At 46.2% G+C, this 14,150-nt stretch overlaps 1 protein-coding gene across 4 annotated transcripts in view; it reads left to right on the top strand.

Moving 5' to 3' along the window:
* Positions 1-6,404: 6,404 nt before the first annotated feature.
* Positions 6,405-14,150, top strand: part of SEC22C (SEC22 homolog C, vesicle trafficking protein) — a 25,534-nt gene continuing 17,788 nt past the window's right edge. For 3 of the 4 annotated variants that reach the window (XR_014183355.1, XR_014183356.1, XM_082045735.1), the window contains exons 1-2: positions 6,405-6,462; positions 13,318-13,409. The gene's annotated coding sequence lies outside the window, so the exon portion shown is untranslated. Of the gene's footprint in view, positions 6,463-7,365; positions 7,384-8,455; positions 8,568-13,317; positions 13,410-14,150 lie in introns of those variants that run through there. The other variant, XM_082045736.1, reaches the window with a different exon arrangement.

The following is a 14,150-nucleotide window of genomic DNA, read 5'->3' as shown; positions in this document are numbered from 1 at the left end:
TCCGTCAAGAAATTGTGCTTTTCTGAGCACCACAGGGAAACGAGTGGGAAATGCCTCTTTCTAACCACCGCGCCACAGTGCTAAGAAGCGAATCTGCATTTAATGCGAAAGATGAAAGCGTAAAAACTCATAGCAAGTTATTTTCACAGCAAGGCAATGCTCATGTTGGCACTTCCACACCTTCCCAGGGATTTAGGGGCTTCTGCATGATTTTGTACAATCCACCTGGCCGGGCTGCCTGACCCTGGATGCGCCAGGGTCTAGTGTGTGCTAACCCTGTTCCATAGCACCTTGTGCAAGGAAAATATAAGATATATGCAATTTACTTTGTCACCCATTCCCAATGTCACCATATTCCACTCAGTATCAGTAAACAGGCTGCACAGCTGCTCTGATTTCAGACTGTGCCCTGGCTTGGTTGCTTTTTGTGGGTTTTTTTGTTCATTTTTTTTATATATATCTTTAAAATACTTCACACATCAAGTGGAAAAACAATTAAATAGTCTAATTAGCAGCAAGTAGTTTTCTGCCTGGTTTAGTTTTACAGACTGTTGCTTTCCCCACCTCTCAGCCTGTAGGTAAAACAGCTCTTCAACAACTGAGTTTCAATGCATCGTCAATGTGGTGGTTAACGTGGAAAGATTCTTCACACGCTCTTGTATTCACTGGTGGATTATTATGATTTCTTTTTCTAAAAAGCATTGGAACAGGCTGCCCAGGGCAGTGGTGGAGTCGCCATCCCTGAAGGGGTTTAAAAGATGCATAGATGGTGTTCTTAGGGACGTGGTTTAGTGCTAGATTTAGGTTATGATTGGACTCCGTGATCTTAAGGGTCTCTTCCAACCAAAATGATTCTATGATTCTATAAATACTCATTTATCCTGGTTTTGTTAAAAACTAAGTTTGTCTTTCAGTGAATTTGCCTGTCAGCTAAAGCTTCATATTAGCTGCACTTTCCTGGAGAACCAGATACATGTTTTGGTGAACATAGCAATGGAATGTGAGGTTATTGATAAGCATGGATGGACATCTCACCAGAGGGGCAGCGAGAAACAGGTGACCAAAAACTGACCAACTGTGTATAACATTCCATTCACGTGAATACTTCATATAAAAGTGGGAGATCACGAGGATCTCATCCCTTTTCCCTTCTTTTCCCTTCTGCTTATGGCCGACAATAGGAGAGGACCTTGCTAGTCCTCCCTGCGAACTGAGGCCTAGTGAGAGACTGAATCCAGCTCCGGTTGGCTGCAGAGTCCAGTCCAGGACTTCGGGTGCCGGCTCCGCAGTTGCTGGGACTTTCAAGATTGGTTTTGTATATTTTGTATTATTTTCTCTATTCTTATTAGCAGCATTAGTAAAACAGTTTTAATTTTTCCAACTCTCTTCTCTCTGTCCTTCTTTCCCTCCTGATCGCCTGTCCTGAGTGGGAAGGGGGGAGAGGGAGGGCAAAGGGAGGAAGTGGGGGAGAAAGGTTAACAATACATCTGCCAGGGTTTTATTGTCACCCCGCAATCTAAACCCTCGACTTCAGTCTATGCTTTATAGTTTTGTCTTTGACATGAGGATGTGCTGCTTCAAAATGGAAGCAAAGATTGGCTTCAAATTCCCTGGCAGAGCTACAGATCATCTCAGCTTATCTGGTTCAAGCCTGTTGTTTTCTTTGGAAGTTGTTCTGTGCTTCGTTGTTCTCATTTCTTACAGTTGGAGTTGTGGCAAAAAAAGCCCAAAACAAAACCAGCTTTTTGTTTCTCTTCAGCACCAGTGGGTAAATCACTGCTGATGTGGACCAAAACACATTTTACTTATAGCTGTTTGGACTCAGCTTTCAAACTCCTTGTCCCACATCCACCACCTACTGCAAAGAGGAACAATATTGGGTGACTGGTCACAGGCTGGTGGAGCAACCAGAAAGATATGGAGTATTTTGATGGGATGAGATGAAATGGCCTCAAGTTGCACCAGGGGAGGTTCAGATTGGTTTTTGGGAAAAATTTCTTCATGGAAAGGGCTGTGGGGCATTGGAACAGGCTGCCCAGGGCAGTGGTGGAGTCACCATCCCTGGAGGGGTTGAACAGACATGGAGATGAGGTTCTCAGGGACATGGTTTAGTGACAGTGTTTGGTTAACTGTTGGACTCGATGATCTTGAGGGTCTTTTCAGTAAAGCCTTTGATATTGTCTCTCACAGTCTCCTCCTGGACAAGATGTCCAGCACACAGCTGGATAAACACACAGTGCAGTGGGTAAGCAATTGGCTGACAGGCCAGGCTCAAAGGGTTCTAGTAAATGGGGTTATGTGGGGCTGGTGACCAGTCACTAGCGGGTTCCACAGGGATCCATCTTAGGGCCGGTGCTCTTCTATGTCTTTATAAATGACTCAGGACTTGAGGGATTGCTTGGTAAGTTTGCTGGTGACACAAAATTGGGAGGAGCTGTCGACACTCTGGGGAGCAGAGAGGCCCTGCAGAGGACAAGTTGGAGAACTGGGCAATCACCAACCACATGAGGTTCAACAAGGGCAAGTGCCGGGTTTTGCACCTGGAACACGGCAACCCCGGCTGTACAGACAGACTGGGGGACGAGAGGCTGGAGAGCAGCTCCATGGAGAGGGATCTGGGGGTTCATGAGCCAACAGCGTCCCTGGAGACAAGAGGGACCCGTGTCCTGGTGCACCCAGCGCAGCACGGCCAGCCGGGCAGGGAGGGGATTGTCCCGCTCTGCTCGGGCCTCACCTGGAGCATTCACTGTGTGCAGGGCTGGGGACACAGGAGAGAAAAGGAGATAAAGCTACTGGAGAGTGTCCAGAGGAGGCTACGAAGTTGGTGAAGGGTTTGGAGAGGAAGCCGTATGAGGAGCAGCTGAAGTCACTGGGTTTGTTCAGCCTGGAGAAGAGGAGACTGAGGGGAGAGCTCATGGCGGCTACAGCTCCTCACGAGGGGAGCAGGAGGGGCAGGACTGAGCTCTTCTGTCACCAATGTCACCAATGTCACCAATGACAGAACCCAGGGAATGTCAGGAAGATGTGCCAGGGGAGGTTCAGTTTGGACATGAGGAAAAAGTTCTTCACCCAGAGGGTGCTGGACACTGGAACAGGCTCCCCAGGGAGGTGTCACAGCCCCAACCTGACAGTGTTCAAGAAGAGACTGGACAACGTCCTCAGACACATGGTGTGAACTGTGGGGTTGTCCTGTGCAGGGACAGGAGTTGGACTTGATGATCCTTGCGGGTCCCTTCCAACCCAGGACATTCTATGATTCTATGAGTCTATGATTTGGTGGTCACTTCTCAACATACAACGAATTTATAGACCAACCCCCCAGTCTCTGTAAAGCACAGGAACCTTGCTTTTTGTACTGCATTAGGAGAAACGGGTAGCGGGAAGGTTTTTGTTGCTAAGATGAGCATTATCAAACATAATCTCTGCTGTGCAGCATTAACCATCTGACACAACTTCTGTCCGCTTATCCCTCCTGGGCCAGCAGCAATTCAGTCACAGCTTAAGCGACATCCCTGCTCAATCTTCTGGCCACACAAATACCTTGAAGAGCTGCAAAAGAGGAGAGCGAAGGCTGGAGTCTCTACCGCTTTCAAAGGATGCTGCCTTGGGCTAACAAACCCCTACAGATTCTTTAGCCAGCTCCTCAGAAGAACTTGTGAAGCAACCAAACAGATTGTGACACCCCAAGATCCCTAACTGGCTCGTCTCTACCTACTAACAAAGCACAGGTGGGAGAAAAGGGAGAAAAACCCCCTGTTTCCTTGAAAATAAGGCAGGATCTTATCTATTTTTTGCTCTGAAAGATGCTTACTTTTTTACATGCATAGCTGCCTGGACACTATTTAAATTGAGTTTTTTATGAGCTGTAACTAGGGCTTATTTTTGGAGTAGGGCTTATATTTCAAGCATCCTCAAAAATCCTGAAAAGTCATGCTAGGGCTTATTTTCGGGGTAGGGCTTATTTTTGGGGAAAGAGGGTGTTTGCTTTGGTGGCAGCAGAGCTCAAACACACCTGGGATGCAGCGACTGCTGAGTAGTTGGTGCTACTCACTGTATTGTGGACTTGCTTGGTCACCAGCTTCCAAAGAAAAGCCAAAAATCTGGAGGAAAGAGCTCACCAAACAACACAGCTGCTTGTTTTTGTGGTGCTAGTGAGAGAGATGTTATCTTTAAAGGCAGAGGGAACGAGATAAAAATCCACCATGCTGTGGGAAGTGGGCAAACATCCTCCTGCATGGAGGAAAGGAAATAATTGTTTGGAATTAAGCTGATTTTCTGCTCACCAGAATCCCAAATACATTTTTCCCCTAAAATGGCATATTTCATTTCACCAATAGGAAGAATCCAAAGCAGCAGCCCTCAGCAGGGATGAAATCTGACTGTGAAACAAGCTGGATCCGCACCAGTGTGATGAAATGTTGTGATTAGGAGTGGAAGCTGTTAAAACAACAGTAAATGACCGTGGTTATTCACTGCACGTGGTGCTCAGCAGTGCTGCGATTGCTTAGAAACAGCAACAACGTCACTGCACTCAGGTAATGTCCCCATGTCAAGATTTGTGAATTCAGAGCTCCTACATTCAGTAACTGGGTTTTTTTTACTCTTTTTATTCTTCTATTGTATTTTATTTTCACATGGACATCCTGTGAGAAGACTGTGGTGTGTTACTGCTGCAGCACCGCAGTGAGGCACAGGTATCATTCCAGATGTGGAAATGCCTGAATTTTTCGATGCTTGGCACCACCAGAAGGAAGGAAGGGGGTAATTTCCTTTGAAACCCAGCTCATCTTCTGCAGCAGATCTTAATTAAAAAGAAAAATCCATCTGTCACATAGAAGGCACAGTGGTTCCTCTTGAAGCACCAGCATGAGAACTGACCTAGAGAGTTTAGTGTTCATAGAATAGAATAGAATGATAGAATCATTTTGGTTGGACAAGCCCCTCAAGATGATTGAGTTCAACCATAACCCACCCCTGGCACTGCCCCATGTCCTGAGAACCTTGTCTCTGTCTGTCCAACCCTCCAGAGATGGTGACTCCAGCACTGCCCTGGGCAGCCTGTTCCAATGCCCAACAGCCCTTTGGGGAAGAAATTGTTCCCCAGACCCAACCTCAACCTCCCCTGGCACAACTTGAGGCCGTTTCTTTGTGTCCCTGTCTCCCCTCAGCTCCTGTTCTCCAGCTGAACCCCCCAGGTCCCTCAGCCGCTCCCATCACACTTGTGCTCCAGCCCCTCACCACCTCCATTCCCTTCTCTCAACTCGCTCCAGCACCTCAAGGCCTTTCCTGGCGTGAGGGGCCCAAAACTGCCCCCAGGATTCGCGTTTTGTCCTCCCCAGGTCCCAGCACAGGGACGGTCACTGCCCTGGCCCCACTGGCCACACCAGTGCTGGTACCAGCCAGGATGCTGGTGGCCTCTTGGCCACCTGGGCACACACTGGCTCATGTTCGGCTGCTATCACCAACACCCCCAGCTCCTTTTCCATCAGTCAGCTTTTATTTCATCCAACAGCTTCCAGAAGAGCCTGGTAAGATTGTGTCACGTTTGACTTCACCTGACTTTCACCAGGGGAGGTTCAGATTGGATATTAGGAAATAACTATTCATGGAAAGCACCGTTGGGCATCGGAATGGGCTGCCCAGGGCCGTGGTGGCGTCAGTATCCCTGGCAGGGTTTAAAAGGCATTTAGACACGGTTTAGTGCTAGAGTTGGGTTATGGCTGGACTTGATGATCTTGAGGGTCTCTTCCAGCTGACTCTTCTATGGTTCTATGACTTTGTGTCCATGCCAATGTGCTTTGCACCACTGTGAAAATCTCTTGTTCCCCCGTCCCCAGTGTCTGCCCCGACTCCCGGCTGCACCGGTGGGCAGTAAATGATCATCTTGCCAATAGCCCAGGCAGGATCTCTCAGCAAAGCAGATTTTATTAATGATTTTGCAAGACCAGGTGTTCTACCCAAAGGTAGACACACAGAATAGGGCGAAAAGCCCCTGCTTATATCCCCTGAAATCCCAGCCACAAATTCCCCACCCTGTTCCCCATGGTTGGCACTGCAGGTTTACAGACACCTGAACCTGCCTCAGTTTACCTGTCTCATTAATCTAATTCTAACAGCCTCCTTCCCCTTATCGATTCATTTAAAATATGGATTCCTGGCTCGCTGGTGACCCTTCCTCCTAGCTTAACTTTTTAAATATTCAGTTTGGATGCCGGGGTTAGCTCGAAGAGACTTTGTTTGCCATTAAGGATTCATAGTCCGATGTCTCTCAGTCCCGCCCCCCGCGCTGCGACCAGACGCCAGGTCCGGTCCTCCAACTCTCCACCACCACCGCCGCCGCCTTCCCGTCCCGGCGTGCCCCGCGCCGCGGCCGCTCTACCCGCCGACTCTATGGGCGGAAGGGGGCGGGGCTGGGTGTGTTGTGGTGTTGCCGTTGCTGTGAGAGGCCCCGGGAGCGGAGAGGTGAGGGGAGCGGGTTCCTGGAGTTTCTGCTTCACTTCATCTTTCTCCTTTTCTTCCTCAAGGCCCTTCAGGGTTGCCGGGGATGGGAGGTGGCGGGGCTGAGCCGCTCCGGGGGGTGTGTGTGGTGCTTGAGGGGGTGTGAGGGAGGGACGGGCCCTGAGCGGGTGAGATGGGGAATGAGGGGCTGAGAGGGGATCATATCAGTGTTTATAAATATCTCAGGGTGGGTGTTAAGAGGATGGACCAGACTCTTTTCAGTGGTTCCCAACGACAGGATGAGGGGCAACGGGCACAGACTGAAACACAGGAGGTTCCATCTGAACATGAGGAGGAACTTCTTTCCTTTGAGGTGCCAGAGCCTGGCCCAGGCTGCCCAGAGAGGCTGTGGAGTCTCCTTCTCTGAGACATTCAAACCCACCTGGACACCTTCCTGTGTGATCTGCTCTGGTGACCCTGCGTTAGCAGGTGGGTTGGACTGGATGATCTCCAGAGGTCCCTTCCAACCCCAACCATTCTGTGATTCGGGGCCCTCTGGCAGGGAAGGAAGGTTTGGGGTGCCTGAGGGGGGTGTGGGGAGGCAGTGAGGGGAGTTGGTGATGTGGGGGTGAGCAGGGGTGAGGTGCATGTTGGGGTGGGATCCTGGTGTAAGCATGTAGGATTTGGGGGTTCTGTGGAGTGCTTGAGGGGGGACTTGGGTCGGGCTGGGGCTGTCTGGAGGTGTGCTGGGATAATCATAGGATCATTTTGACTGGAAAAGACCGTTAAGATTTTTTACTCCAACCATTAACCTAACTCTGCCAAGTTCACCTCTGAACTGTGTCCCTGAGAACCTCATCTCTGTGTCACTTAAACCCTTGCAGGGATGGTGACTCCACCACTGTTCTGGGCAGCCTGTTCCAATGCCTGACAGCCCCTTCCATGGTTAAGTTTTTCCTAATATCCATATGAGGGTTTGGGACCCGTGGAGTGGAACTAAGATTTGGGGGTGTCTGGGGTGCTTGAGGGATGCGTGGGGAGACTTGTCTGCACAAAAGAGTGCCCTGGGGAGAGGGGTGGCTTTTGAGGTGTCTGGGTTTATTGAGGAGGGGGGCTTTTGGGGGCTTTGGGACACTTAATGTTGGGGAGAAGAGAGGTTGGGTATGTGTAATATGGTGAGTCGGACAGGCTGGGAATGGAAGTGTCATTAGTTATGTGGGCTGGTGAAGGTATGGAGATGAACTGGTGGGCTCTTGGGAGGCTTCAGGGTACATATTAGTGGGGTTGGGTGTGTATTTTTGAGCAGATAAAGTGGCTGATATTTCTGAGATATTGATGTAAAGGGAAAGCTACCTTACTGGGTTGTTATGGTGTCGTTTGGGCAAGGGTTAGGAGGCCTGTCCCTTGAGGCCGTGCTGTTGAAGATGCAGCTGAATGTTGGGGTTTGAGTTTTATGTGGTGTGTGTTATTTCTGGTAATTCATAGGAGTATGCGTAGATGGGAGGTTTGTGATGGTAAAGGGTTTCTACATGCTTTCCTTTGCGGATAAGCACAAAGCCTGGAAGGTTTGTAAGCTCTTGATATGCACAAATCCAGTTTTAAAAGTTGAGATAGTGTCGTGCTTTCAAGTTGGTTTTATTTGCTGCTAAATCTGGAGAGGGGGTCTCGTTGATCTGTAGGTCTGTGATATCAGTAGCTTGGTCAACACTGTTGTCCGTGTTGAGGGCAAGCAGCTGGAAAGAAGCAGATGGATACAGTTACTGCAGTCTTAGAAGATGAGAAATTTAACAGTATTTCAGATTTGCATTCCAGATTTGCCTTTTTATGTATGTGACAAGAAGATAAAATCCACCTTGTGATCCAGCAGAGAAGTAGTAACTCCCCCTCATAAACCGTCTCAGCTGCTTTTCTTGTTGGTTGAGACTGAAACCAGCACTTGAACTTCAGCTCTATTAAATGTTTTATGTTTGATTGAGTCAACCTGAATCTCTTTCATATTGTGGCATCTCTGCTGTAGCTGTGGCTCCTTCTGAAGCTCACCCACCTGATGAAAGATGCATTTGCTGCAGTAGTTCTGGTCGTGTGTCCAAAAACTTTCACAGGCTGCTTCAAGAACCTTCTGGACTATGGTAACAGTCTCTAAAACATTCTGCTCTTCCTTCAGTAGGAAGATCAGAACTTGACAAAGGAATTGGATATTGTTGGGTTTGAAACTGTCCCATGTGCCACCTCTAGAATGGAGGGAAACATGACTGAACAGGGAGAGAAGGCAAATGCTTGAGAGAGATCCTGGTACCAGCACGTTCCTTGTTAGCGTTACGCCATTCTTAGAAGGAAAATTCTGCTTTTGTTGGTTTGATGAAATAATTTATTGAAGAACAGTATTTTTAAAAATAATTCCGTGACCTGTGTATTGGTTTGCATTTACTTTCACAGCCTTTTCAGTAGATCCTTTTCCAAGTACAGACAATAAGGTGGGAGTTTGTCTGGCGTTTGCAGAAGCGTGGCGCTGGTGAATTGGGTCTAATCTTCTTATTTGAAGGAGCTTGCGTAACAGTGTAGTAAAGTGTAAGAGCTCTTATTAAGGCTGCTTTAGTAATCCCTCCGCAGTCTCTGTGCAGAGAGTTGGCTGCTACTTAGGGAGGGAGGGATGGAGGAGCTGCGCTTCCGATGATTTCTTGGATGTCTGCTGTGGGAACACCCTGAAGTGCCTTGTTTGTTTTAAGACTGGTAAATATGCTCTGTTTATGTGAACCTTACACTGAGCAGTTTTCTTCTGAAGTGTTGTTAGATGTTCAGGTGCTTCACATAATGAGAAAACAAGCTTTGTTTACTTCCATCATAAATTATAGCTTGTTTCTTCTGAGGCAGTCGCTTAAAATATTTCTCAAGGTTTTGCCCTGTAAAATAGCTGGGCTGGCACAATGTTATTATTTCTGACTACTGCAGGACTTGATACCTGCTTAATCAAAAGGCACAAGTACGTTATCAAAGTTCAGGACCCAAGTTCAAAGGCCTGCCACGTAAAGTCCGTTGCAGATACTTTGGGCTGCTAATCATATGCAAATAGAAAGAGGCTGAGGAGGAAAGGGTAGGTTGATCTGAAATAGTGGGATCGTGTATTCACTTGGTTATGTGCACACATTGATCAGTCCAGAGAGCTGTGATAGTGTGTGTTCGCTTACAGGTGACGTGGCAAGATTGGCTTCCAAGTAATTAAACTTTTGAGGGAGGTGACATAGTCAGTGTTATTTGCCACAGGCACAAAATACCTTCCAATGTGCAAGTGATGTGAGGCTTGTGAAAGAGGAAAAATAAATCCCAAAGCCTTGTTGAGTCGCAGTGGCAGAGGAGGTGAGCTGGGGGAATGTGGAAAAGGAGAGGGGTAGATGAGATTGAGTGATGGGTGCTTGGTGACTGGAGTTCCATCTAAAACAGGTGACTTTATTTTTAGCCTTTGCTCTCTTCTGTGTCATGATGCCGGCTCTTGCCTCTTTTAGCTAATGCAGAATCACAGAGTGATTGGGTTTGGAAGGGACCTCTGGAGATCATCCAGTCCAACCCACCTGCTAATGCAGGGTCACCAGAGCAGGTCACACAGGAAGGTGCCCAGGCGGGTTTGAATGTCTCTAGAGAAGGAGACTCCACAACCTCTCTGGGCAGCCTGTTCCAAGGCCCTGGCACCTCAGAATAAAGAAGTTTCTCCTCATGTTCAGATGGAACCTCCTGTGTTTCAGTCTGTGCCCGTTGCCCCTCATCCTTTCGTTGGGCACCACCGAAGAGTCTGGTCCATCCTCTTGACATCCACCCTGGAGATATTTATAAACATTGATGAGATCCCCTCTCAGCTTCTCTTCTCCAGGCTGTGCTACATTTGAAATAAACTCCTATTTTTTTATTTTTTATTTTTAACTCCACAGAAGTCTTTACAGGTGCTGTTCTCAAATCTCACACCTTTTTGCTCTTTTGGGGTGTAGGGTGTTACCTACGCGAACACTCCTTTAAACCCTGTAAATGGGGGCTCTGTAAGAAACAGAACCAGTGAACACATGCCCAGTTGTTTTGCCCTGGGGTTGTGCTCACCTGCTATCTGTTAAGATTAGAGTCATTGCATCAGCATTTCCCTGTGTTGAGATGTACCTTTCTTTTATACACATTTGCCTGGTTTTACGAAACCAAAAGATATCTACCCTGTTTCCCTGAAAATAAGACAGGGTCTTATATTAATTTTTGCTCCAAAAGGTGCATCGGGGCTTATTTTCAGGAGGTGTCTTATTTTTTCATGAACAACAATCTACATTTTTTCTTGAACAAAAAAATCCCAAAACACATTTATCCAAGTATAATTATGTCATCATGTCCTGTCACATTTGTCCTGCTGCATTCTATTGCAAATTAATTGTACTTTTTTACTTGTGTAGCTGCCTGGACACTATTTAAGTTGACTTTTCAAATGAACTGTAACTAGAGCTTATTTTTGGAGTAGGGCCTCTATTTTGAGCATCCTCAAAAATCCTGAAAAATCATGCTAGGGCTTATTTTGGGGAAAGGGGGTATCCCGCCTGCACTTCCAGCTTGGTTGTGGAAGCCTCATTTCCTTGGGCAGCAAACTATAAATTCACAGGTGGGTAGATTTAAAAATCAATCAATCAATCCTTTTGGATGAATTACAGCAGTGATAGTCCAGCAGTACGTTACCGCAGGTATATTCTCTAAGAAAGCGGCATTGACTTATTTCTCCAGTGAAATCTGGGATTTAATTTGGAGCTTTGCCTGATGGTGTCTGATATTGGGAGAATGGAGAATCCCTCTGATGAGCTGCTGATATTTAGTGAAAACCTTGTGCCCCAAAGCATGATGGTTTGTATGTCTTGGCAAGTTGTATATCTTTACTTATACACTTGGTTAATTAGAGGTGGTGTTATCCCTAGTGGTGAATATATATATATATATATATGTTAATCTTAGCACAGTGAGATGAATAATTTCCTAGGCCAGCCACATTTTAGAAAATGTCTTTGCTTTCATAGTTTAGTGCCTTTCCATTTTCCTGGTCATCTTCTGGCTGGTTTTGAAGGGTAAATGAGAATGTTCAATGTATCGTCTCTGCGGTGTTTGGCAGGTGGGATATTTTGGATTTATATTAATACTTATCAGCATTACCAACCATTGACCATGGAACTGTGCTGTTCTGAGCAACCGTACTTAAAAGTTGACTGTTAACTTAGTGTTTCTGAATTGGCAATTTTGTTTTTTGTTTTCTTTTTACTTTTATATAAAAGTGTAAGCAGGTCTCTGTACTGTTTCTTTCATGACTACTAGCACAACACATTGGAGATTGATGTGATATATCAGGTTGACATAATCGTGATAATTGTTGAAATCATTTTTTGGTGCACGCTGAAATGAAATTAGTGAGCTTAGTTTGACTTTACAATTTGAATGACTCAGAATCACAGAATGGACTGGGTTGGAAAAGACCTCAGAGATCATCAAGTCCAACCCTTGGTCCAACTCCAGTCCATTCACTAGATCATGGCACTAAGTGCCATGGCCAATCTCAGTTTAAAAACCTCCAGGACGGTGAGTCCAGCACCTCCCTGGGCAGCCATTCCAGTGCCTGACCACTCTCTCTGTAAAGAATTGCTTTCCAATCTCCAGCCTAAATTTCCCCTGTCAGAGTTGAAGCCCATGGGCCCTTGTTCTATTGCTGACTGCCTGGGAGAAGAGACCAATCCCCACCTGGCTAGAACTGCCCTTCAGGTAGTTCTAGAGAGTGCTGAGCTCACCTCTAAGCCTCCTCTTCTCCAGACTAAACAAGCCCAGCTCCCTCAGCCTCTCCCCATAGGGCTTGTGTTCAAGTCCCTTCCCCAGCCTTGCTGCTCTTCTCTGGACCCGCTCCAGCACTTCAATCTCTTTCCTGACCTGAGGGGCCCAGAACTGAACACAATACTCCAGGTGTGGCCTCCCCAGTGCAGAGTACAGGGGAAGGATCACTGCCCTTGTCCTGCTGACCACACTATTTGTGATACAGGCCAGGATACCGTTGGCCTTCTTGGCCACCTGGGCACACTGTTGACTCCTGGAGAAGAACTGTGAGAGGGACAGTGGAAAACAATTTAACTTCCAATTCTTCTTTAATCTCAATTTTAAAAGTTCAAAAGCACACATTTCAAGTGATGTGTAATCTTCTCTAGTTTTAATTTCCTTTCTTAAGGAAACAAGTCCTGTGCAATTATGCTTTCTGTCAATTCCTCTGACAATTGTCAGTTGTTTTAACATGCTGGCAAATACATTTGACAAAGAGATGATTCCTACAAATTGTGTGGAAATGGTTCCTGTGGAGCAGAAATGAGACTCTCTCAGTTCTGCTCCTGGTAGGAACTCAACACTTATTAAACATCAGAGCAGTTCGACGGGCGAGAGAGTTTATAAACGGCTGAACTAGAAGAGACTTTGCTCTCCTGCCTTCTTAGACACGAAAAACACTTGATGATGAGACACAGGTTTCAAAGAACTTTGAGCATCGTGATGAATTGTTTGATACTGGGCTGTTTAAAGCAGTTGTTCCCTCTATCAAAAGTTTGAGTTCACAGTTTGATTTTTTTTCTTTTCTTTTTCCCTAATGCTTCATTTATGTAGTTTGCCTGAAGCAGAGTAAGTGCCTTATTTTTTAAGTATTTTGGATATCATTTCATAGTGTCTTTAAATGCTTCTAGGAATTGATACATTGGATAAAAATATGCGTTGTTTTTCTTTAGGCAAAATACTTTCTAGGTTATGTTCAGCAATTGCATGGGGCATTTTATATTGTAAATAAGCATATATATACTGGTCATTAGTTAATTTCTTAAAGTGTTCTTTATGGTTGTCTTTTAGAGATGATGTGAGCTGCTACGTTAGTCTTCTAACATCTTGCCCTGAATACTCATGAGGAAGGACAGATCTCTCCTGTGTTCTGAACGTACCAGGTAAATCCCAAGAATAACTTTTCATGGGGGTGTGTGACCTGTTGAAGAGTAACAAGTCAAGAGAGGGCAGCTTTTATTCTATATTTAATCCTAGTTTATTCTGTATAAAGACCCCGATGGCTCTTGTGTGTTGTATTTGTGTGTTACACTAGAAAATCAGACAACTCCAACACTAATATCGCTGTTTGCAACAGCAATGAAGATGCAGCGTGTCAGTGGGATTTAGCCAATTACTGTAAATAGCTTTAAGAACTTTACAATGAGGTAAAGCAGAAAATAGTGAGATTTTCCAGGTAGATAACCCAGCTGTCAACCCCCCTGCCTCACCTTTTTGTCTGAGAGAGCTGAATAATGGACACAGCCGTGAATTTTAAGAACAGTTTGGTTGCTTTTGAGTAGCCGCGATGTTATGAGAGGTACCGTTTATATGGTTGTTTTTCAATGGCGGCGGTGTTACGAGAGGTACCGTTTAGTGGTGAATAACTTGATGTATTTCACAGAATCACAGAATGTCAGGGATTGGAAGGACCTCGAAAGCTCATCCAGTCCAATCCCCCTCCTGGAGCAGGAACACATAGATGAGGTTACACAGGAAGGTGTCCAGGCAGGTCTTGGATGCCTCCAGAGTAGGAGACTCCACAGCATCCCTGGGCAGCCTATTCCAGTGTTCTGATAGCCTCACCGAGAAGAAGTTTCTTCTCAAATTTAAGTGGAACCTTTTGTGTTCCAGTTTGTACGCAC

This window comes from Streptopelia decaocto (genome assembly GCF_964273445.1).
Source record: "Streptopelia decaocto genome assembly, chromosome: 2".
Classification (NCBI taxonomy): domain Eukaryota; kingdom Metazoa; phylum Chordata; class Aves; order Columbiformes; family Columbidae; genus Streptopelia; species Streptopelia decaocto.
The sequence above is the reverse complement of the archived record's forward strand: the minus strand, read 5'-3'. Positions and strand labels throughout refer to the sequence as shown.